The sequence below is a fragment of the Cryptotermes secundus genome, unplaced genomic scaffold (assembly GCF_002891405.2).
Source record: "Cryptotermes secundus unplaced genomic scaffold, Csec_1.0 scaffold408, whole genome shotgun sequence".
NCBI classification, from domain to species: Eukaryota; Metazoa; Arthropoda; class Insecta; order Blattodea; family Kalotermitidae; genus Cryptotermes; species Cryptotermes secundus.
The window spans coordinates 827,340-852,132 of record NW_019724588.1 but is presented as its reverse complement, the minus strand read 5'-3'; the positions used below and the strand labels follow the sequence as shown (position 1 = coordinate 852,132).

General features: G+C 42.3%; 1 protein-coding gene across 5 annotated transcripts in view; it reads left to right on the top strand.

Annotated features, from left to right (window-relative positions):
• The window catches only part of LOC111862328 (AN1-type zinc finger protein 6), a 70,111-nt gene that overhangs the window by 6,664 nt on the left and 38,654 nt on the right, over positions 1-24,793 (top strand). Inside the window, exon 1 of one of the 5 annotated variants that reach the window (XM_023847621.2) lies at positions 778-1,202. The exons of the other annotated variants lie outside the window; for them this stretch is intronic. The gene's annotated coding sequence lies outside the window, so the exon portion shown is untranslated. Of the gene's footprint in view, positions 1-777; positions 1,203-24,793 lie in introns of those variants that run through there. 5 annotated transcript variants of the gene reach the window in all.

Below are 24,793 nucleotides of genomic sequence, written 5' to 3'. Positions count from 1 at the left end.
ATGGAGAAAGAAAAAGTATTCTTCGTCTGTGGTGTTGCTGAATAGAACATGACTTGTGTTTTTGACAAATTGCGATCAGAGTGAGAAACGTGGACCTTTGAAGCCTGCATGGCTATGATTTTTTATAAAATTGTGTTGAGATATTTAGAATATTGCTATAGAGGAATGGTACTGGATTTTATTTTCACCTATTTTAAACGCAATATATACGCACTGTTATTTGTTTTGTTATATTATTTTTACAATTCATTGCTTGAACTTTGATAATGAAATTAAAGCTTAAATGGAAGGTTATGCCCAGTTGCTTGTCTGCATATCACGAAAGTGACGATACAGTACACTCTGCAACAATTGTTGGTGGGCCCTGTTTTGAATGAAGCTTACTGGCGTATGACAGTATGTGGCTCATAAAATATATTGACATTCATTTGTACAAGGAAATGCGCATTGTAATATCTCTGTACTCTTGATAGTTTCTCTTAACAATAAAACTGTATTTGCAATAAATGAGCATGTATAATATTGGCCTCTTCATAGTATATTGCCAGGCTGGATTCGCTTTCTTTCCGTGCAGTTGGTGTGCGTATTTATTACCGTGCATCCATATTTGATTTTGATTTTTTTTTTATTCCGAACTGTTTCACGTCTTGTACCGAGTTCGATTAGTTGTCAGCTGATGGAGAGTGGGTGACCATGGCCCGGCTCGGCTGGCGGTTCCTGTTCGTCTCCTTCTGCCCTCTCCCCGCGTGTGTGCACTCTTCTTGTTCCCTTGCTGGGTGCGACGCCAGTTGGTTTAGTTTGTAGCCAGACATGGCCACGAGCGAAGAGAAATGGTCGATGCTTGCGTGGTAGTGGTACCGCCAGTATGGGCAGCCTGTCCGCCATCTTTTGTTAGATTTACCCGTTCTGTTTTACAATGGTGCACTTGTATTGCTAGCAGAAGTGTGCGTACGTTGCTGTGATTTATGCGAAGTGTAACTAGGAAGCTTTAGTCGTTGGATTCATTAAGAATCTTTGCATTTAGAGAAAGGTGCGGCGTAAGTGCCATGGTATTGAACAATGTTGAGATTATGATTAGGCCTATGAAGTGAATGCGAAGAGGATGTTTTATTCATCTTCATATATAATCCTCGTTGATACGCAGTACAGAGAACCAGTGGTTAGCTGACACCGCCCCATCGACTAGAGTTCAAATTCGTACAGTAAGTTGAATATGATTTACGTCATTGTATTGTTTAGACAACGATCCAAGCTACCGGAAGGAAGTTCAGTCACTTCTTCGCGTACTCTTTGGTTGCTTCTTAGGGGATTTTGCGTTGAAGTCTTCTGTGCTGGTACAGATCAATTTTTTTTTCATTACTGTTGAACATGGAAGTTAGTTTAAATTTCGTAATTGAATCTGTATGGATTTGATGAATGTGTGAATAACAGTGTTTATGTCATTTGGTAAAGCCCACTGCCAATCTCATATTTAGTAACATACAAGTCCAGTGTCTACAACGATTGCAGGATGTACAGGGTAATAGTGACTTCTGTGGCCAGAGATTTAGATGGCTGTTTTGGAGATAATTTAGAGCAGAGAATGTATATAAATTGTTGAATGATTCGTGGCTATTGTGGAATCGTGATATTTAGCTAATTGTTAAGAAAATGTAATAATTGACAATTCATGTATGCATCCTTATATTTACATGTAATGTGATCGTATAATGGGGACTGCGCACAGTTCTGCTTATTTGCTTGCAAGTGTTATCTTCAACTCACGTTACTCTTCGCAGCGAAGCCGAAATGACTTTATGACACGAAGCAGTTGTCTAGTTTGGTCCCCGATTGTCGCATCTGCGAGGATGAAGTTGGTCAGGTCCTCACCATCTTTTTCTTAGGAGCTTAAGAAGTCTTCAACTCACGTTACTCTTCGCAGCGAAGCCGAAATGACTTTATGACACGAAGCAGTTGTCTAGTTTGGTCCCCGATTGTCGCATCTGCGAGGATGAAGTTGGTCAGGTCCTCACAATCCTTTTCTTAGGAGCTTAAGAAGCCAGACGATCGGGTACCTTACGTCCGATTCATATGTCTTAAAATGGTTGTTCAGTTACGCCCTTCACATGAAAAGTGGCGAGGGACGTCGTCATGCTGAAACCACATGCCCCCCACGAACATTAAGGGCGAGGGCACACCAAGGAAACTGGCAACCGCCACGTACCCGCAATTTCCGAGAATTGTCGGCAACGGCAACGCAGTTTTCCTCAATTTGCGCTGCTCCATGCAGTAACACGTGTTCAACTAAGACTAATAACAATTCTCGGAAATTGCGGTTGCCAGTTTCCTTGGTGTGCCCTCGCCCTAAGGGTGCGTACTCCAGTAAAAGAGAAGTGTTCGTTCAAGCACCGAGACTATTGGACATCATGTATGATCTCGTTGGAAGTCATCAACGATTGCACCATTCATGTAGGTTTTTGTCACGCCACTCCTGGTGATTGTTGCCTCAGCTTACAATACATGGCACGAAAAAAAAAAGGTTCATCAATAGTTTTTTTTTTTTTGTAGGAGCCATCGACAGAACTGGAGAGTAAGATTATTTCCGTCTGGCAGTAACTCTTGTGCAAGTAGCACACGAAAAGAATACAACTGCTCATGTAGCATACGTCAAACTGCATCTTTAATGGGAGGCCCATATCATATACGACACTATACGGGTGCTATATAGTCGATGGATTAGTACATATGTACAGCATAAACACCCCGCTCTCTTCCTTCTGGAGTTTGCGTCTGCCACGCCATAAATGCACCAGTATCCAGCAGACTGCGGTTGTATCGTTGTAAACACATCTGTCGGTCGCCTGCGATCTTGATACAGCGATATTCCGATGTTGCAGCCCCCAGCATCTCCATCACAGACCCTACATGAAACGCATAACTCATATTCCTCGTTAGCATATCGTACCAAGTTGCTTCGCTGTTATTACTCAGCCGTCGAAGATATTTTGAGTCATGAGCCAATGCAGTATGAGCTCCGTCTAGTAACGTTAGGAAGGCTCCACCACACTAACACAAGGGGGAAAAATCAGTACTGAGCCTTTTAAGCCCTTTAACTGTGTAACGGTGGCGAATCAATGTCTGTCACGCCAAGAACTGGCGTCTTTGTGAGTGCATTGGAACACGTGCCGCAAGTATGTCACATTGATAAACTGCTTATCATTCAGGAGGTTAGCCAGAGTTTCTGTTGAACTGCGATAACCTTTAAACCGCCATTTTTTGGTATCTCTCAAGTGGACGAAGAAAACGGCGTTAGTGGTTTTGCGAACGTCTGCTAACAGGAAGTCGTTCTTGCGTGAACGGGTTAACGCTGGACTCTCGTTTTGTTGGCTCACGTAAACTCGCGAATACTAAACAGTTTCTTGTGTCGATACCGTGGATATCCATAACAGCATTTCCACCGAAAAGTGAGCACGGAGGACCGGTTAGCTTGAGAGTCAAGTTTTCTCGTTAAGCAGTTATCAGTAGACTATACAGCCTTCCCTGGCCCATTGCCAGCTGTAGCAAAGATCAGCTGGAATTACGAAGGACAAATACCCGTAGCTTTTCAGCTTATACTTTTACGTTTCGAGTTCCACATTTCCTTCGTATAAGGGTATAATATGAATGTTGTCTAGGCACGTAATTTAAACCTGGATGGAGTTTGCACGTGTCCCCGCAGGTAGAGTGAGCTTTCCATTTGTCTGACTTCTTGCATCAATACAAGGAAGTTGACATATTGGACTGATATGTGTGTGTGTGTGCATATGTGTAATAGCATACATTTTGGCGATCGAAATACAAGCTAATGCGTAACTACCAGTAAATAACTCAGCAACTCCTAGGTTATGTAGTTGTTTGAAAGCAGAGGACCATATGCAGTTCTTACATTATTTCTGCATTATGAGGTACCGAAGGACTGGTGCAGTCGAAAGCAGTTAGTTGTCTGAAAGTGGTCATGGATAATAAAGAACCGGGGAAGGAGGCCTCATGGTAAATAGGAAAATCCGTTACATGAACAAATTCGACGTTATCTAAAGAGTTTTTGTTCAAATGGTGATTCTCTTGCGACAGACGTAAAGAATGGTTTAGGCTGGGGCCACACGAGCGCACGAAGTACGTCCGTTGCAACGAACGTATTTTATGACGGACGTTGCTGAGGACACCACACAGTTGCAGAATGCGGTGCGTAGTTTTTTGTCTGCAACGGAGCCAGAAGAAAGCACAGCATTCGCCTCTCTTGTTTATTTGTATACTGGACGTCACGACGTTCGTTACAACGGACGCATTTTGTGCGCTCGTGTGGCCCCAGCCTTACAGTGAACCAGTTGACGTATAAAGTATAAAATTTGTTGTTTCGCCACATTCATCCATTTGATACCGAAGGTATAGGCAGTCCATTCGTAGCGTATGTATCAGTCATAGGGACGTTGCTATGGCAGATGGACCACTTTGATTTTGCCCACGCATTGTCAGTTGCTTTCGGACTGCTTTGCGCACAAATGTCGAACAAAAATAATCTCCCTATACGATATGAATTTATTATTCGGTTACAATATACCAAACTACAGTTTTACTCGTTGCTTTGTGTGTCACAATAAAGGAAGAACATGCATTGAGGATGTTTGATAAGTGGATGCTGGGGAGATTGTTTGGATGTAAAGGGAGAAAGTGAAAGAGGACTGGACAAAAATTGCATATCGAGAGTTTCATTTTCTCTGTTCCTAAGCAGATATTCTTACCGTGATCAAATTAAAGGGGACGGAGCATGTTGCATACAGATACAGGGATGCTTGAACGATTTATGGACGGAAAACTTTAAGGGATTATTTATTTTCCCTGTTTTAAACTACTGAAGTTAAGGGACCGTTAAAATAAAGGAATGAGGTGGGAAGATGTGGTTTAATCTTACTTAGAGCATAAAGACTGGTAACTCGCTCTTGAGAACACAGAGGACTTGTATTCAGAAGAGTCCGTGGATTTGAGTAGGTGGGCTGTTACTGACTCTCAAGGATTTTTCCATGAAGTTAGTAATGATTACTATTTGTTTCCAAAGCCACAGTAGACCTTGCGTGTTGTGTGGCAGATACTATGTATTTCTGACGTGGAAGGCCTTCCGTTTGGGATCAATTTCTTAACCAAAACACTATTTTTGTGGATTGCAAGTACTTACACTTTGTATTGTATCGTTGATATGGGAAATAGTCGTCTCTTGGGTTCAGGAGCTAGAGAGGTAACCAGGAACGTATATGAACATTGTACTGCAGTAACTTCGATTGTGTGGGCCGCGCCATAGCTCAAGCGGTTAGTCGCAGGTGTCCCACCTCGGTGGCCCGGGTTCGAGCCCGTGTCTGGACATGTGGGATTTGTGGTGGACAAAGTGGCGCTGTGGCAGGTTTTATCCGAGTGCTTCGATTTCTCCTGTGAATCTTCATTCCACCAGTTGCTCCACAATCACCCTCACCTATCATGTGGGGCTGGTACAATAGGCCAGAAGTGGCAGCAGTACCAAGTGGGCTTAGTCCCCACGCCACCAAGGAAAAAGAAATTCCATTGTGCCGATCTTGCGTAACCATAACACGAAGTTTGAGAGACGCTAAGCAACCAAATGGAAGTATGTCTTATTCTGTAAATTCGTCAGCAATTTTTATTAGAACGTTGGTGGTGTGGGAGATGAAGTTCCTCCATTTTCAGTACCGAATTTTCGTGAATAACCTATATAGTACTTAGTTATCTGACAAAAAAAAAAAAAAAGAGTGGAAAAACGCTTCCGAACACATGCACGCAAGCTGTCGACAGGCACAAGTCTGAGGAAACTGCTTTCGCTACCCGTGTTGCTCAGAAATGTCGGCGTGGAACATGCGATGCTGCTGAAGTGGGGATGGAACCGAGGAGAATGCTTGGCTATTTATCATGGGATTTGTAAAAAAAAAAAAACCGAAGTAGGTACCACATCTCTGCACTGTTGTTGGGACGATAAGGTTCTTTTAAGACGCAATTTCCTGGTCGTATATTCACGCGTGTTGAAGTGTTCCATGAAAATAAACAACTTGGCAAGATATGCAGTTACTTTGCGGCCCAAGGTTTTCTGGCCATTATACACATTGTGGAAACAGTCGTGTCTAATTTGGGGCTTATGGTAAGTAGTACACTAAGGCGGAGAGAACCTTCTGTCGCATCAGCAGTGAACGGAACAGGATTCGAAACCACTACTGCTGCTTGATCGTCCATGCCTTGAATTGCATTGCCACCGGGCTGAGTGCGGGTTTACTCGGCAAGAAAACTTCGAAGAGGAATTCACGTTTCGTACTGGGATCCGTGGATCCTTAAAATGACATTAGATATACATAGTTTCAGTTTGTATGAAAATATAGGAAACACTGTCTTCAGGCTCCCACCCCCTAGTTGGTTGAGGCACTATGCTACAAGCCGGAGGGTCGCAGGTTCAAGTCCCGATGAGGTCATTGCAGTGGCATGGGGTACTATTTTTGGCAAGGGAAGCAGTGATATCTAATAAACGAACTGATAGCAATCAACTCGCCAAAATTTACGTTACTTATTGAGTCAATAAGGTCGTTTTGTATTCTGTTCGATAAACCTGTAAATACAGTAGAACTTGGTTATAACGTCATCAAAGGGACCTAAAAATAGTGTCGTTATAAACGAATGTCGTTGTAACCGAAATGGGCACTTCCACAGTAGCCTTATGTCAGTCACGTAAAAATCACGTTAAAATGTTGCATTTTTTAGTGAAATACGTAGTTAAGTACAGACTAACGTAACATTAACGTGGAATTGCCCAAATGTGTAATATCAAAGACATATTACAGCGCTTTTCACTGACAATACACACCGCACTAATACTGTATATTAAAGGTAGGCCTACTCACCAAATTACAGTAGATTACATCAATTGTTGTGCCTTACTGTACCTAGATACGAGTACAGTAATCAGTTATCTTCATCTGTTTCCTGTTACTTGCCCAATACACACTTTCTAAATTACGTTCAATGTCCATATCAGAGAAATTCGGGAATGAAAATGACGTTACATACGAGGTTGATGCATTTGTGCATGTCGTACTAAGCAAGGTATAAAAACAGTTGCTTTATGAGGAATTAGTTCGTACCATTGAATATTTGACGCAGTAGACAAGGTGTCGTAGAAACCGATGTTGCTATAACCAAGTTTTACTGTACTCTACTGCTCTCAAGGTGAACGTTGAGTTTATGATCATATTTCCTCAACAAGTGAACTAATTCCACATAATTACCTCGGTCGATAGAATCCACGCTTTCATCATGACCACGGAAGCCAAGTTGCCACTTTCCTAAATGGCAGATAATATCAGTCGTTTCATTATTTCTCTATGTAGTATCGTCAGGCGCTTTTGATTGTCAAGTTGACAGTCAGTTCGAGATTTCCCAAACATAAGTTGCATTGTTGAAATAATGTGAGTCTGAGAGTTCTCATGTCGTTTCAATGCTATATAAAGGTTGTTGATATCACCAAATCCAGTCTTGTTCCATACATTTTTTCCTTGAGAAACAATAGGCACGGCCAACAAAACAATTTTTTCTATATTACGGCACCCGGATAGCCACTCTGTTTTACAATACTGTTCCAAATTAAATTTCTTCACACATAATTTGGTTTGTGCTTCAAGTTCTGGCAACTCTCATGTCGGTCGACCTCTTTCTATAATTATTTTCTTTTCAGAAAAGTCTCTGCTATTAAACCCCCGTTTTAAAAGGCTTTCGATTGCACAGTCGCAGTCGCGTTGTCTGCCAGCATTCATTTTAGCTGCTGCCTGTGCGTATAGTCTTATCACGCCCCTGCCCTTGTACCGCAGTAACAGATTTGCTTCCCTTAAACGCAGATAGCTTCTTTCTGATGCGTCAAAATACGACCACAAATACAATCTTACCCCATCTAAAGATACACTTACAATATTATAATAAAACTTAAGGTTACCTGTAACACCCAACATGACTGAAATCACACATAAACAGTTAATTTTCACATAACCATTGAAAGAACACGGGCCTTCGCTTCCATATCACAGGCATTAGCCAGCAAACCGAAAGTTGCTTCCTTGCCCACTTCGTGTGCGACGAATTCTTACGGAGAATATTGAAGGAAACTTGGTCCGTCCCACCAAGCACGGGAAGGGAGGAGGAGAAGGCATGTGGCCTTGAGCAGGAAGGCGAGCTTAATGACAGTATTCAGATCCTTAATATTCAAATTGAATTATTTATATATGACTTTTTCGTTCCTTAACTACGGAAGCAATGCTTCCCTTGCTCCATGCACGGCACGCCACTGGGTTATTGGATTTTTTCAGTTGACCTAATCCTTCCAGCCGCACTATGGCTGTGGTGTACTCAGCCTCTTAACAGAAATGAGTACCAGGAATATTCTTGGGGGTAAAGGTCGGCTGGCGTGTAAGGCTGACAACCTTGCCTTTATCTATGAGCCGATTGTCTAGAAAATGTGGGAAACTCAACACCTCACAACCCTATGTGCCTCCACGGCCTGTTAAGGGATAGCTTTACTTTACTCGTCTTCAGGCTGGTATTGCAGTTGTACAACATGAGGTGTTGCGACTGTTACAAAATTGGAAGTCCATTGTTATAAGGAATTAGAACACTGTTGGTTTTGTGTCCTACCGAGTTAAATTGCTTTTGTCTTTTATGAAGGACTTAGAAACAGAATTTATGGTCCCCATTATAAAGCTGTTTCCCAAGATCTCTGTCTTGAAAGTTCCTGCTTCGAGCACTGTATCTACAAGGGCTTTCTGACACATTACCGCAATTTGAGGGGGTGGTGTGACGTTCAGTAGGTTGGTACCGTCAATGAGAATCGTTCACAGACGCCATACCTTCGAAGGAAACCCGAAATCGGGGTCCCAGAATTTACCAAATCTATGTTCGCAGTAATATGTTGCCGGCGGGCGCAGAAATTGGCAGCTTCTCGTTTCTGATTTTTTTAATTATTGCACATTCGTGTGTTCGAAAAATAGATGAAATGAGATGTTTGTTGTTGCCACTGTCGTGTAGATAAACTTTTTTAATAGTTCTGTGTTTTGTCCATTTTCTGGTCAGTGCAGTTGTCAGTTGGAAAATTATGCCTTCCAGGGGATTCGTGGCGTCAGTAATAGTTGTTTTTTTGTTTTCCTCTCGCTCCCATTTTGAAGCGTAGCGCTGATTTCTCAGTTTCATTGATCTTCGGGTGATCAGCTCGTCCAAGGCCTCTACCTATACACAGGACAACATAAACAGAGAATAAACGCATAAACACACCTAATATCCATGCCTTGTGTGGGATTCGAACCCAGAATCCCGGCTTCCGAGCGAGCGAAGACAGTACATGACTTAGACCGCTCGGCTACCGTGACCGGCACTGTTGCTTTAGTATTGCAAATTTAAGGTGATAAATTGAAAAACAAGTTTGCAACTATGTATGAAACGTAGGCGTTACACCCAGTGCTTAAAATTATGCGATTGGCTTAAAGTATAACGAAACTTGTTTTTGAAACAAGTGAATGTGAATTTGAGAGAGGGGTGTTGTAGTTATGAATGGCTCGCTAAGGTAGTTCAGTAGGTCAGTCTAATGGCTAACGTAGACCGTACCTGGCCTGCACGCTTTCATTTGAAGATGACTGATATTATGCAACACAGCTATTCTGGTTTCGTGTACTGTTATGCTACAGGCCCAACCATTTATCTGACAAAGTATGTTAAGATTGTGAAAGCAGTTTCACAAGCGCCGCCGTTGTAAATCATTTATTGGTATATTTTACAGTGGTTTGCAGTCTTTTCGGTGTGACTCTTGCGATGTGCCTGCACCGTAGTTGGGTTCACGAATGTTAACATAATGACGATATTGGAACATCTAACTTCGTTACAGTTTATCGCGTTAAACACAAAATTATATTTCTCTCCGGAAGATAACAGGAGAGAGACTATCTTGGCCCTGTTAGCAGCTCAATGTTATTTTCTAGATTTCCGTGTACATCTTATGCATTTCCTGCGATGGACGGTCCTAATGTGCAATCCTGCCTAATTTAACGAAATATGTTCATACTGTCAGGTGTAATTGTTGGTTAACAAATAGGCTTTAGGCACGAAGAAAGGGAAGGGCATGAAGTAGCTGAAGAAAACTGTGGTAATTGTCCATGACACATTACCTGTAGCATCACTAGAATTTGTGGAGCATGCAGTCCGTATCCATGTGCCGTGGAACGTTTTAGACTAGTGCTAAATTTGCCTTTGGTTTGCTGTGTGCACGCCGGGCAGTGCTGTTTACTGTCAGCCCCAGGCTCCAAGCTATTTTAAGCTGGCCTCGGCAGCTTGTTTAGGTGACAAACTCGTGGAATAACACATATGTGAAGGAAGGGTGTGTTCGAGACAAAAATTTAAACACTTTTCTATTCACGAGTATTTAAATGCGTATGTCATAGGTCTGGAAGAGATATCGCGTATGAACATTTATAATGTATCCATTTTTATTGCTTTCTCTGCCTTCATTCGACACCACGGCTGGTCCCCTCCAATAAATAAAGTGTTGTTTGCTACGAACTTAATTGATCTGTGTTATTGCCTGTGAAACATTTCGTAAATTACGCCGTTGTCATTTGTTCATCTCTGCTGTCGTTTCTCTTTATAACAGTTTGTGATCGGTGACGGTGTAGAACTTCACCATCATTGAAAGCAGTAAAAAGGAAAGAAGGTACCATATTCTGGGATGGCGTGAAGGAACCAAATTTCAAGCTTGTAACTACTGTTAATCATTACTAATGTGATGTGCCACCGCACACATGTACACACGTCGTAACACGTGTGCTGTTGTACAGAACACTTTGCATTCTGTAACTGGAAAGTGAATTTGTACAGTTTGCTAACTGTTCTCGGTTTAGGGCACGCCATCCATGTAATTTCCCCACTTGAATGATGCTTGACGCGAGACACCGAGACAATTGGCAGAAGATGGACGCAGGTACGCGCTGCCGAAGACGCGTATTCTTGTGCTAACGCTGCGAGCAAGCAAAATGTTACGAAATACGGAATAGTTTATGTTGTATGTATAACTCATATAAAATACAGGAAATACTGTTGGTGCGACTACTGCTTGCTTCAGGATAGTTTCGTTGTGGTGGCTGAGTGCGGAGAGGGGAGGGGAGGTTAGATGTTGCAGGTGTCTTGTGGGGATTGTTGAGGTAACAGGTTTCACGGAAATGATATTCATATTGGAATGGAGGGGTCGGTAGACATTTCTTGTCCTTGGGCTTTCTCGTCAGTTCAGTGTATATGACGTTTGTCTCTGGGTAATAACGGCGCGTAGAAGTCCACGAGACTGGAGCCATCAGTGATACAACGGAGCTTCGCCTCTTTGCGCTCCCCCAAAACCTACTCCGCAATCACATTGAACAGTCGAACTTCACTCTTACTGACCGACACATTGGCCACAAAAAGAGCCCTTATTCGCCTCCTTTCCTATCGGAGTGTGAGCACAGTCGGTATAGTAACTGCCTATCGACTGGACGACCGAGGGGTCGGATTTCGAGTCCCGGTAAGGTCCGAATTTTCTCTTCATATCCAGACCGACTCTGGGGCCCATCCAGCCTCCTCTCCAATGGGTACTGGGGGCCCTTTCCCCGGGGTAAAGCGGCAGGGGCTTGAAGCTGACCACTGACTTCCAACTAGTGCCGACGTCAAGAGAACCTGGATCTGTACATCCAATCCCCCATACGCCTTCATGGCCTAATGCTTAATTAGTTAAGTACAGGAACAACTTTACCTTTTACCTATACCATTACTACTAAGGCATTTTCATCTCTTTGGTTGGCAAAATAATCTCGACCTCCTTTTCTAACCACGTGACCACTAAAAACTTTTTCATAAAGTCTTTCCTGATAAAGTGATCGCAAAGAGGTGTTTCTTCCCTTCTATTCAGTACCATGTGATCAGAGAAAAAACTTACATCTCCTTTTTTCGTTACCACGTTCCAAACATCTTTTGTCACCTCTCAGTACCACGTGGCCTCTAAAAGCGCTTCAGTGTCTGCTGTCCTAACGACAGTTGCAGAAACATCATCTGTGTTCACCACCACCTGGGCTCGAAAACCCCTTTTGATCTCATTTCCTCAACCACGTTTTTACCTCTAGCTCATCCCCACTGACAGACGTATATAAGGGTATCCGACTCTCCCACCCCAGAAAAATACCAGCTATGAAGGTGATAACTGCAGTGTTTTCCAAAACGCCCCCCCAGCATTCTACTGGGCTTATTCTCGGAACCTGAAGTCATACAGTAGTTTGTGTGCTTATGGTTTAGAATGGCCTTGAGGTAGACATTCAGTCATCGACAGCTTGAAATTGTTGGAATTTGGGTAATAGTTTGATATCCGAGAAGTTGAATCTTAAATAAGAACTGCGGAAGATTTGACAAAAAATTTGAACGTTAATTTCATAGAACATTGTAAATTGTCTGCCAGTCTTATAATGTGCGTCTGTTATTGATATGGAAAGCCGCCTCTTTGCATAATGAGCGTAGAAATAAGACTTCATATTCCCCCTCCCCCATCTTCTGAGTTACTGTTTGACTACAGTGCCCGTAGCACGTTAACGCTTTTAATTCTATGTTCCTTCATTTGATGTTAGCCCGGCAGTATGGCCAGAGTAAGTTTTAAGTTACAGTGTATATGCATAGTAAGTGACCAGAAATTGAGCAAGATCTTCACATTGGTCCTACAAAATTTGCGGAGTCGCTGCTCTAAGAGAGTGTCTCCGAACCTTTATTTCTCGTTATAATAATTGATACATATTTTTCATTATGAGTTATGATGGGTTTATGAGATGTTGAATCGGTCAGGAGTTAGAATGATAGAACATTATTTTTAACTCACTTTTCTAATTGTGAAAAAAGAAAATAGGCTTATGCTGTCTTTATGTCTGTATGTCTACGAATTCCTTACCCTATTAGCTTCCAAATGCCTGAACCAATCTGTATGAAACTTAGGATGTGTATCATGGCCGGCTTCATAAATCCATCCCATCAGCCTGTGCGTGTATATGTGCATCCGTCCTATCGTTGCTAGGCAAAGGCTCAGCAGTATATCCCTCCTTTTATTGTTAGACAGCGGCTCGGCAAACACGTTCCCATGGCAACGAATCCACGCAACAGTAGAATAATTGCTTGACACGTGTGTGTGGGTCTATGTATCCCCCTTCGTTGCTAGGCAAGAACTCTGTAAAGACATTCCTGCGGCAACGATAATTGGACACGTTTTCTGTGTGATGTATTTCGTATCAAAGGAAAGTAAGCTACCAGTTCTTCTCAGAACTTTTTGTTATATGTTTTATCCTGTGTATTGATCTCTGGAGTAGCGGCAGGAGTACGGTTCCACTAGCCGTTGCATTCAGATCAGTGTCACAAGGCATACTGTTTTGATTAAGCCCAGAGTTAGTAAGGTTCTGGTCGATTAGGAAACCTTAGTTATCAGTAGAACGTTTCGGTCACTTGTACTGGCCTGATAACGTATTGGTGAGGGGAATATTGTGGGTCGCGGAATACGGTACTTTGGACGTGGCGATGACAATATTTTTCAGTGTCCCCGGCTGGTATTGAACCGCCGCTTTCCAGCGTCTGACCATTCACCATAGTGAGCTGTCACGACGCAGTTAGATATCGGTGGCGTTCGGCAATGCATTGGAGTTTAAACGTACAGCGTTCCCCACAAAAAAGGTGATTTCAGTTTTCTGTGTGAAAGCTCTTCCATGTGATAGCGGTGTTGAGGGGTCTTCTCAGTCCCCGCCCATGTGAATTTGTTTTTTTCTTTAGGGTGGGGGATATCTGTACGTTGGCAGCGGTCGATTCCTGTCCTGACATCATAACCGCAAGCAGTATGCTCTTTTAAATTTAGCGGCAGCTTCAAGTAGTATGAATTTAAGCAATTTTTTTGTCTCATGCATTAGAAGATAACTTTGCTCTCTGAGCACATTAGCTTTTGCCGTAAGTTTATAACCTTGAGTCTTTATGGGCCCTTTAATGGGAATTTTGTTCCGATATGGTCCCAAGTTCATAAAAACGTTTCGCAAACCCATGTAACCAATGTCCTTTTGTGGCCGTTATTAATTTCTCTGCATTTGATAACTAGAGTAACTGCTGTATTATAATGCACATTCGAGCATGTAAGTGATGACCAGTTTCCCAGTGTCTGGTCTTAATCAACGTCAGACGCAAATATGCTAACAACGTTCTCGGAGGCTCCCCCTTATCAGGAGGCCCTACAGCCCACTTTGGGAACCACTGCAGTACATATTTTAAATGGGTGTTACCATAATGGCTTAATTTCCCGTCAGAAAAGTTATTTATGAGACTGGAGGGATACGAACCCGAAAAATCGCGTTGCATTAGGATTTAGGAACGAGCATTTTGCCTGGTGTGTGGGTATGGGAATTTGAAGTGTATTGCTGTTAACATACGTAGAATTTTAAAGTTTGATTCAAGCAACATTCGAGACAGTTGTGCACGTAATTTTCATGGTGGACGAAGGTGTACACCAGACGATTCTCCCCCTGTTATTGTTCGCCCAACATGGTTACTAACGGGCAGTAACGTAGGTAATTTATGAATTTCCATTGTCGCGCTTATTGCTATATGAAACCTTTAAAGGTTCTTTTGCATTCAGTTATGTGATTGGGTAGTAACGAATAGTTTCGATTTGAACTGGTAACGACGAACTTACAGATTGTAATGGAAATTACGTAGATATGTACGTTTTTAAGATGCAGTTATCATGTAAGGTTACATGAATTGCAGTTTTTGTCGCTTTTCCGCGTCCATGACATGTTGAAAGCTGTAACCATGCTCGGACTCCAAAATTATGCGTCTGTTTTTAGGTTGAATGGAATTGCTGTTTTGTGCCAGTCATTGTTCGCATCTTCAGGAAAACATTAAATGGACAACCATGCTTAATGTGATGAAGTTCGCTCACGAAAAGAACACGTGTTGATCTAATGGAGGTCAAAACCCGTATCGCTATTAGTTTTCCCCATCTGTTCCTTCCTGTACAATTAAGTGGTTAATACAGTGCGATATAATATTTCCTTTCCTGGATCTTGATTATGTCACTTCCGCATGTTGAGTGCTGGTCAGTTAATATGGTTTGGTATACAGTTCCTGTAATACTTAGGCGTACCTCTCGTTTCCTTGCGTGCTTAAATTTGAAGCAGCCCTCTCTTACTATTAAGAACACGAATGTTTTAGTCTTATTTGTTTCCCTTGGCACTACAGCCCCAGTGGACCTAGGCCTACCTCCATGAACTTCTCTGTTCACTGTAGTCTTATTACAGAATATTTTTTAATTGCAGCTCTGTACACACACACACACACACACACACACACTATAAGAATACGAAGAGGGTACGGGTTTGAACTCTACAGCAATGTCATTAACCGCAGACGGTCAGAAACATATAAATACCGGGGATGAAGGAAATTGTTGAACTAGGGAACATCCGTCACCGAAAAGAGGAAAAGACATATCTGGATTGAAACTGAACATCAAGACGGTATCTTTATTTACGATGGTGGCATTTTATTCTGGCTCTTAATAATGTATGTACAGGGTGATTCATATAGAACGGGTCCGACGAAATGAGGTGTAATATAAAATATACCATACAGATATTAAAGTAATTTACACATATCTTATCATGGATTGTGTGCCGTGATCAGAGCAGGTGTTGAAAGTGTCCGCCGTTTTCAAGTAAGCATTAGAAACACTCGCTGTTCAACAGTGTACTCCATGACTGTTGCCTGCCCACTGCAGACACGTTTCGGCATTGTCCTTGACCTTGCAGCATAAGGGCTGACACTTGCCGGATCATGCGCACACCATTCGACTCAGCACGGCCCACGGATTATTATGTCGTAATTGTGAGCGGTTATATGCATCACCTGCGGAATTATTAGCAAATTAATCGGGCCGGTTCTATACGATTCACCCTGTAGTATAAGTCGAGGGCATGCAGCAGTCGTGGGAGAGGGGAGAATAGCATGCAGAATTTTGTTTGGACAATTGAACGGTAGAGACCGCTGTGATGACAGAGTAGTAGTATTGAAGTGGATTTCAGGGAAATAGTGTGTGGGCTAGATTCATCGGCTCAGTTTGGGAGCTGCTGGCGAGCTCTTGTAAGCACGGTAATGAACCTCCGGGGTCCGTAGAAGTAGGGGAATTTCCTGAGTGGCCTCAGTGACTATTAGTTTATCAAGGACCCCAGCCCACTGAGTTGATGCAAATGAACCATTCTTTGTGGCTTGCAAAGGCTACTTTTATTTCTACGTTAATTTTTTGTTCACGTAAAAATTTTTCTTTCAATTATAAGCTTTCTTGAGGTGTACTGCCAAGTTTGTTACTATAATTTGAAACCTTGCTTCGGAATAGGATAGGTTGCGTGAGGCTAAACTTTCACGTTTCTTTATTAATCTGTTGCCTGCCGTAAAACAAGACCTGGAGTTCTGCTTCGATGGATCGATCCTTGAAGGAAGGATCACGTTATTTTGTACATTGGTGTTGACCGAATATTCCATCTTGAGCACTGCGAGCTCATGTTCGAGAAGTGCTTGACCAGTGCTTGACGTTTAACGTCCGGGGCGGATCTGATGCGCCTTGGTCAATGATTTTTTATTTTTGGAAATAGAAACCTTCCGAATACAGGTCAGACATATCACATTCTGCACTCTTGAGACCAGACTGGAGCAGGACCAGAGAATTTTCTGAACCCTGGGAGCTCAGTATGTTACGGGACGAAAACAACTGAGGAAGCCTGCAATGTGTTAATGTTACGCAGTTTTAAGGCATTGGTTGGTACCAGGGAACAAGGTGTGGTGTTCGTGCATACAGGCATTACCAACAGTACCCACTACTTGCTGCTCTCTTCGAAGCCATTAGGGGTCGTCCGACAAGCTAAACTCGAGTCGGACCACTGGTGATTCTAGATCATGGAATGCCAGATTTCAGAGACCCGATTTCACAAAGTCTCATATTCTCTTAGCTACTGTAGGATTCTGACGATGATGCATAACACACAGAGATATTGGGTTTTCGGACTTATCCATCGTCCTGGTTTTTAAGATAACTAAGAAAAACGCGACGTCCAATGATTGAGGCTAGCTCTTTCTAAGGGACCCAACAGAATAGGTGTTTTCCCTCACCTGAGGACGGAAGCAGATCCAGTTTCCGAAGCATCGTGTTTTTCTTACTTATCTTAAAAACCAGGACGATGGATAAAGTCCGAAAACCCAATATCTCTGTGTCTCATATTCTCTTGCTCTGTTTTATCTTGTACCATGTGGTGTTTTGTAGGCTACTTGATGAAATTACCACCATAAACTCGAAAAGGAGATATGAAATTCATTGTTACGAAACGTATATACGAAGCATTCCGTTATTCTGAAGTGATATCTTTTCACCCTAGAGGCACTTATGAATAGTCTGCGTGAAAACGGAGTGTTTGTGTGGATCCGTCATGGTATGGCCTTCGAACATAAATTTCATTTATTCAGCACAGTTAAAGAAATTTGGAAAAACGTTCCTTTATGTGGACTTTTTTAAAATCGTGTTTCATGAAAAGAATTACCAATCGGGAAGAAACTCCTGTTTTAAAAATAAGGAAGTTAGGTGCATTGCTGCGTACAGTTGTGACATTTTGTACGAAACAGTTTTTATGTTTAGAAGTGAGCAAGTTCTGTTATGTTAATTTCCATCGTGGGAGACTTTGCAAAGTATGTGATTTGATATGACCTTATGAAACGTTTCATATAAAATTGAAGTGTACGTGAATTGAGAAAATACAGTGTTGATTGTGCGAACATCTGAAGTCTTCTCCGGTTTACCTTACGAAAACATTGCCGACAGTTCTACGGAGAAATTGTGCAGATCGTCTGGAAACAGCAATAACAACAGAAGACTGGTGTAGCGGAATGGGCAAGCAATTGATTCATTGGGACTTGTATATACCCATTGCTAGGCAACAACTCGCTGAACACATTCCTACAGAAGCAAACTCGGAACAGTAGGACGTCTGTTGCTATGCAGCGGCGCGGTAAACGCTTCGTCAACAATAGAGATTTTTCCGTGGGGTCCGTGCAAAGTGATTATAGGAATTGTTCGGCAGGACAGTAATAGAGACAGTAAGGAGTACAGAACGGTAGTCTGAAGAGAATTGGATCGAATTCTGGAGATGAGAGTCGAAGGTGATCGAGAAGAAATGAATTAAACTTTGCCAGGAAGACTTCATATGTGAGTTGAAGTGGTCGTGAGACCCGATACGACTAGTGAAGGCCGAGAATCCTGAGCTGGGAAGTGTGTAGAGTAGCAATAGAGCTGTGTTGCCTGTAGTCCCGAACTGTGTAAATGTATAAAGTGTCGTAAATTCAGTCCAAACCCTGTCTTATAAGTCACCCCTACGCGTGACAGAATGTTACTGTTGCTGCTAATATTACAATACGAACCAGGCTGACACTGACATGCTTATTACGCTTTGTCGTGAAAACCAAGGAAAAAAATATGAAATGTATAAATTCGTCGTGATTTGTATGACGAATAAGGAAATTGTTTTTTGTGAAATTAGTTCAACCGAGGAGTCTATTGCGGACTTCTGTTCTAGTTCAATTAAATTAAATTGCAATTTGATACAGTTCTTAACGGATCCCACTTACAATTCATTCGTTGCAGAGTAACTGTTGGAAGTTTTTTATAAAGGCGATCACAGTTGCTACAGACGACCTTACAGTTTATTCTGACCATGACTATCAAATAATATCGGCTGCTGGAAAATCATTGTACGTATATGTATAACGGTCATCGGTATAGGACGTGCATGTTGACTCGCTGACGCGGCTTCATTCAAGTTACCTTCTCCCGAGTAACTCATAAACTCATACCCACTACCCCCCGTTCCATATGCCTTAACATTTCAGCATATCACATTGCAGAACTGGTTACTGGTGACGACAAACTATGTTGTGTTTATTGTACGAACATTGGTTCAGTAGGAGATATGGCCGAACTTGTATATCGTCTTTTTCTTCTTACCCCATTCGCATTTCCAGATATTGTGAAAGTCAGACAGGCTCCGCGGGTTGTGCCTGAAGACAATTGCGCTTTGTCTTGCAGCCCAAGAAAGTAGGCCACCTGCTAGCCAATCATGGCAGTACACAATTGTTTGTACATCATGCATAATGAGGGTCGTATGTGTGGAATTTGCTGTACCAAGCAGATTAGCCCACGTTTTATAGCCTCAGCAATTTTTCCTTCAAGCGGGTCATATTCTTCATTTTTGAGTATGTCTTTTTTTTTTTTGTAACGTTTGACGGTTCCGGTTCCTCGATTTCTGTTCAAAGTGTATCAAGGTCGAACGATTCTCCAGCTTCTGTGACAGCTAAACCCGTGATACATCACGTAAGTCCAACGGTAAGTATCGTTGATGCCATAGCCGACCACTGGACCCGATCCTGATTCCAGTCCAGTTCATTTAAGACATTTCAGCCAGATTTGCCTTAAGGAAGTCAAATCACCATGCTGCTTATGTGTCCGCCCCTTCATTTCAGCTTTTGAAACAGTTAACTGATTTTCTTAGGGACATTACTCCATTGGACGCAACCCCAATATCTGTAATAAATGGAGCTGAGGTAGCTCAGTATACTGGCTACCTACGACATAGACCAGTGGTTCTCATCCTTCGTCAGACCGCGGCCCGGTAATTTTTTTTTGTAAGACGAGGGCCCGGTGTAATTGATACTAGGGTCCTAGACGACCCGACAAGAACCAGGGGTTTTCTCTTAAGCATTTTGTCCATACCTGGGCATGTAGCTGGCCGAGTTAGGGCCTTCACTCCTCTATAAGTCTTTATGGCATGGTGCTTAACTATGAAACACGGGGAGAACTTACCGTTACATTGGGCCGCGCCATAGCTCAAGCGGTTAGTCGCTGGCTTCCCACCGCGGCGGCCCGGGTTCGATCCCGGGTCTGGTCAAGTGGTCAAGTCCAGTACTTCGGTTTCCCCTGCCAATCTTCATTCCACCAGTTGCTCCAAAATCACCCTCACCTATCATCTGGGGCTGGTACAATAGGCCAGAAGTGGCCGCAGTGCAAGGCACTTAGTCCCACCCCACTAGCAATAAAAAATACCGATAAATTAGTCAGTGGACTAATAATAAAATGACGGACGCGCAAATTTATGATATAGGTTCAACACTAGCGCCGCTAATTTAGGGTCACCTGTTGATGTGGGGTGCGGCTNTCTTCTACCCTGAAGATGGAGGCGATACGTTCCTCCGAAACGTCGGTTAACACCACATATACACGGTGCCAAATCCCAGAAGACTGCTTTCTTCAACATAGAGGTGGTGTGAATTTTTCTATTGCTTTCGGTTTGTTGGCGGCAACTGAATGAATATTGGATTTAGGCATGTGAAATGAAGATAGACCTACACATGTACGTATAAAATATTAAGTTAACAATACTGAATATGGCTGCGATGCGAGTTTGCCGTAGGCGGAATATGTGCCTTAGTATTTTTTTTTCGCGAAAATTAAATAATGCAGCATATGAATTCAGAATGGAATTCGTCGTTTCTGATGTCGATCTATTTTGAAGGTGACCGCCTCTACCTCGTACCTTGTGGACGCATCTCGTGCTCTCATAGGGGCTTCACATATCGTAACTTCATTCAGCTGCCCTAACAGTACGCTGTGAGACGTACACGACGTAAAAATCATGAAGTACATTGTTATACAATGGTCGTCCGCCCATATTTTCTCCTAGGTGGACATATTTGCCTTGGTACTATGCACATACTTACAGGTCACATTATTCGTTCTGTACGAGGCAACACTTTGCGTTTATAGAAGAACTATGCAGGTCATATAGAAGACACAGCAGTAATTTTCTAGCTGAATAGGAATTTCTCTAATTATTATTTTTTCGTGAATCTTGTTTTTTACTGTTCTACTCAAAACAAGCATTTATTGTCCAATAACAAGACGTTTCTGGATGAAGTAATTGCCAGATTTCCTTTGATACTACACGGACCGCGTGGAAATTAAAATGGGGGGACAGCCGCACAGACAGAATGGTGATCTTATAAGCCTCCTAACAGAAGAAAGGGGCAGAGGGGACACACAGCAAAGAAGTATAAAAAGTTGAGGGGAATACACAGACGGATACACGAACACACACCAGGGTGATATCTTAAGCCTCTTTTTATTTTTTTCAGAATAAGGAAAGTGGGGGGGGGGAAGTGTGGCTTGTGGGTAAATAATACTAAGACAACCGAAATAAGGATGGGAGAAATGATCGCGGCATGTAGAACACACGGTGGTGATGAGAAATTCATGCAGTATTTTAGTTGAACGTGAAAGAAAAATTTTGACTTTGGTGTAGACGAAAGGATGTTAAAGTTGGCGTGTAGACGTGGGCTGTTTTGAGCAGGCAAGGACGATACGACTCCATAGGCGGGATCGTAGATAAAGGCTCTTAATTTCTGAAAGATTCTTAACCATGGAGTTGGTCATAATAGTTCGTAATGCAACGGTCCCGATAGAAAATGAAACATTCTTCGTCAGACATTCATGTGTTAGTCAGAAATAGTTGATGGTTCACATAGGAAGCCGCGCATGTGCACACATTTTGAAATCGTCTTTGTGTTTCTTGAGTCGTTTCAGATTAATTGTTATCTTTCTTAGTTGTACCACCCACAGAACGATGTTTTCAACGTGGGCAGCTGGTATAGTCACTGGAGTGCACTCGAGGGAAACGAAAAGTGATTACTAGTAGGAAGAGTGAAAGTGTAGGTCGATCCCTTACAAGGCCTCGCCAGAAACCTGTCTTGCCATTATACGCTGTTTCTGTTATACGGTAGGCCTAAAATGCGCTTTATCAGTTTCTTTTTACTTGGCAGTATTACTAACGTTTCGTGTTGTTGAGACTGGGCACAGTGTATATAGGGTTAATTCGAAATAATAAATACTTCAGAAGTAGTTGACAAGGAATTTACTGCGACATGCTACTGACAAGTTATGCCGTGTATGTGATTTTAAATGTGTTCTCATTGATGTGATCTTATCACCGTTGTATGATATAAAATTTGGCGATTATACAGGTATTATTTTGTTAAACCTTAAACTGTCTCGATTCTCCGTGTTGTAGGGAAGATACCTGCCGCACATTTAAATCTAACAGTTTAACGTAAGTATAACAATCTACAATTGGCTGTTTTGTGCTAGTGTAAAACTTGGGTCTGTCACCCAAAGAAAAGGGCACATATTTAGGGTGTTTGAGAACAGGGTGCTGATGAGAATGTTTGGACCTAAGAGGAGAAATAGCAGGATTGAGAAAGGCGCGCAAAATTCACAGCTGGGGGTGATGAGAATTGCGTGCAAGATACGGGTTGGAAAACCGGAAGGGACAGACGGCGTGAATCCCATAGACATTCACGGGATAATTAAATTAAGATGAATATTTAGGGAAGTGGTTTGAGGAGACGGAGTGTATTTGTATGGTTAAGGATAAAATACAGTGGCTGGATCTTAAAGAACTGACGAATCTTTGGGGCCTTCTTTTAACAAGCTGAGTCACCGTCAGCTTCTGAACGCATCATCTTATACGTAGTGTAGTTAAACAAGGGGGGGGGGTCTTACCCCAGGCAGAATGAGTTTTTTTTTGCAAACTTGCGAGTAGGCAGAAGACGTGGACGCTCTCCGTGTCAGGTCGGACCACTTGAAACCCTTCGGTATGCTTTGGGGAAGCCTTATCTCCAGTGTGTGTTGTATTCTATTTTTTGCCCATTTTTCTATTTCTGTTAAAGTTGCAGCATCTTGTAGGCTGGAACTTGAGTATAAAGTTACGTTTTGCCTGATTCATATATGGTGGTGATATTTATGGGTGTTTGTATTAATACCAGAACAGTGCCGCTTGTACCATTCGATGAATATTTTACGTCTATTCGCTCGGTCGGTATAGTTCACTTTCGGGCCAAAGGCCACGGAGTTTGTTTATTGTTTGTGTGCCCATCATTCATTGAATTCGGACAGTGCTTGCTACCATTCAGCCCACAACCGTTTGTCTTCACTTCTGCTGTCAAAAAATATAAAAGTAAGAGTATAGAAACCATAATTTTGCCTGTGGCTTTGTGGTGTGAAACTTGCTCTCCGACGTTGAGGAACATAGACTGGGATGTTTGAGGACAGAGTGCTGAGGAGAATCTTTGGACCCAAGAGGGATGAGGTGCTATTAGGTTGGAGCAAACAGCATAATGGGGAGCTTTATATATTATACTCTTTGCCAAGCGTAATTAGAATGGTTAAGTGAAATAGGGTAAGGTGGACAGGGCGTGTAGCACGCATAGAAGAGAAGAGGGATGCATATAGGAACTTGGTGGAATTGCTAGGTGGAAAGAGGCCAGTACGATGACCTAGACATAGGTGGGAAGATGCTATTAAAATGATCAAAATCAATCTTAGGTAGGTTGGGGTAGTATGGATTGGGTAGATCTGACTGAGGATTGGGACCGGTGGAGGGCTCTTGTGAACGTTGATTGGACTTTCGGGCTCCGTGAAATATTGGGAAATTCGTGAGTAGCAGCAGAACTGGCGACTTCTTAAGGCTCAGCTTCATGGAGATAGTTCATTTCCTTCATTTTAAATTTGCTCCAAAGGACGAGTGAAAAGGAAAATTTACTTAGAATAAATTCTGAAGTTAGGAACACCCCATCCCTAACAAAAGGCACCAAAGGTTTTTGTTTAAATTGCTGTCTTCCACGTGGTAATTAGGTAATTGAATACATTGTGACGTATTGAGTGAACTGGCGTTTCGTTTTGTGTACGTTCAAAGTCTGTAGTAAGTATAATCTCGTCGAGACCTAACTGGCTGGCGTTTGTACTGCGTAGGCAACAGGTCTCTGAGATTGAAATGGCCGAACGCAAACTGACCTTAGGGAGGTGTTTTGTCCCGGCAGCCAACAAGGACTGGTTTTCCAGGATGGTTGTTTAAAATGGGACTGACAACCCATCGACGTAACAAAAACACATCAGATACGAGTAAAAAACACGTTTATTTAAAAAGAGCTGAAAGCATGCACTCTCCAATGTAGTACGTAAAATTAGCAAGATTGATATTTACAGTTTGTTATGCTTGTAGTCTGTTAAAAGTGTGACGATTTATGGTATATTCTAGAAAGATCCATTTACGACTTTCAGTAAAGTACATTTTACTGATGGTCAGTGTTTGAAAATCGCAGTTCCTAGCAACTTTTGCTGAATTCGTCCATATCGAATTAAAAAAGAATATTCAAATAAATAGGAAGACTGATGGGCAGACATGACATTTGAAAAATTTGTGCAAGAACTTCTGTATATTATTATGTGCAGCTATACTCAAGTTTCGTGCTAGAGAGGCAGCATGTTTCTTGAAAATGTTGGCATCTTTCTTCCAGGTACATAGCGCCACATTCTAGAGGACAGTAGTGTTCAGGAATTGCTCTGTAGAACTTCTTTATTTTTGTTGCTCTTTACTGCAGTCGCTTATTGCGATGCATAACATTGGGATGTTTATGGACAGTTGTATGTAGTTATCTGAGAGTATATAGCTCTTCCATGCTAGGGATGTCCGGCCATGCTTTGGACTGCGTTCCTCAAGCCCCACAGCCCAGTACCGTATCGACACGAAATGCGTGCTAATAGGCCGCCAGTAGCTGGCAATTTACCAAGGAT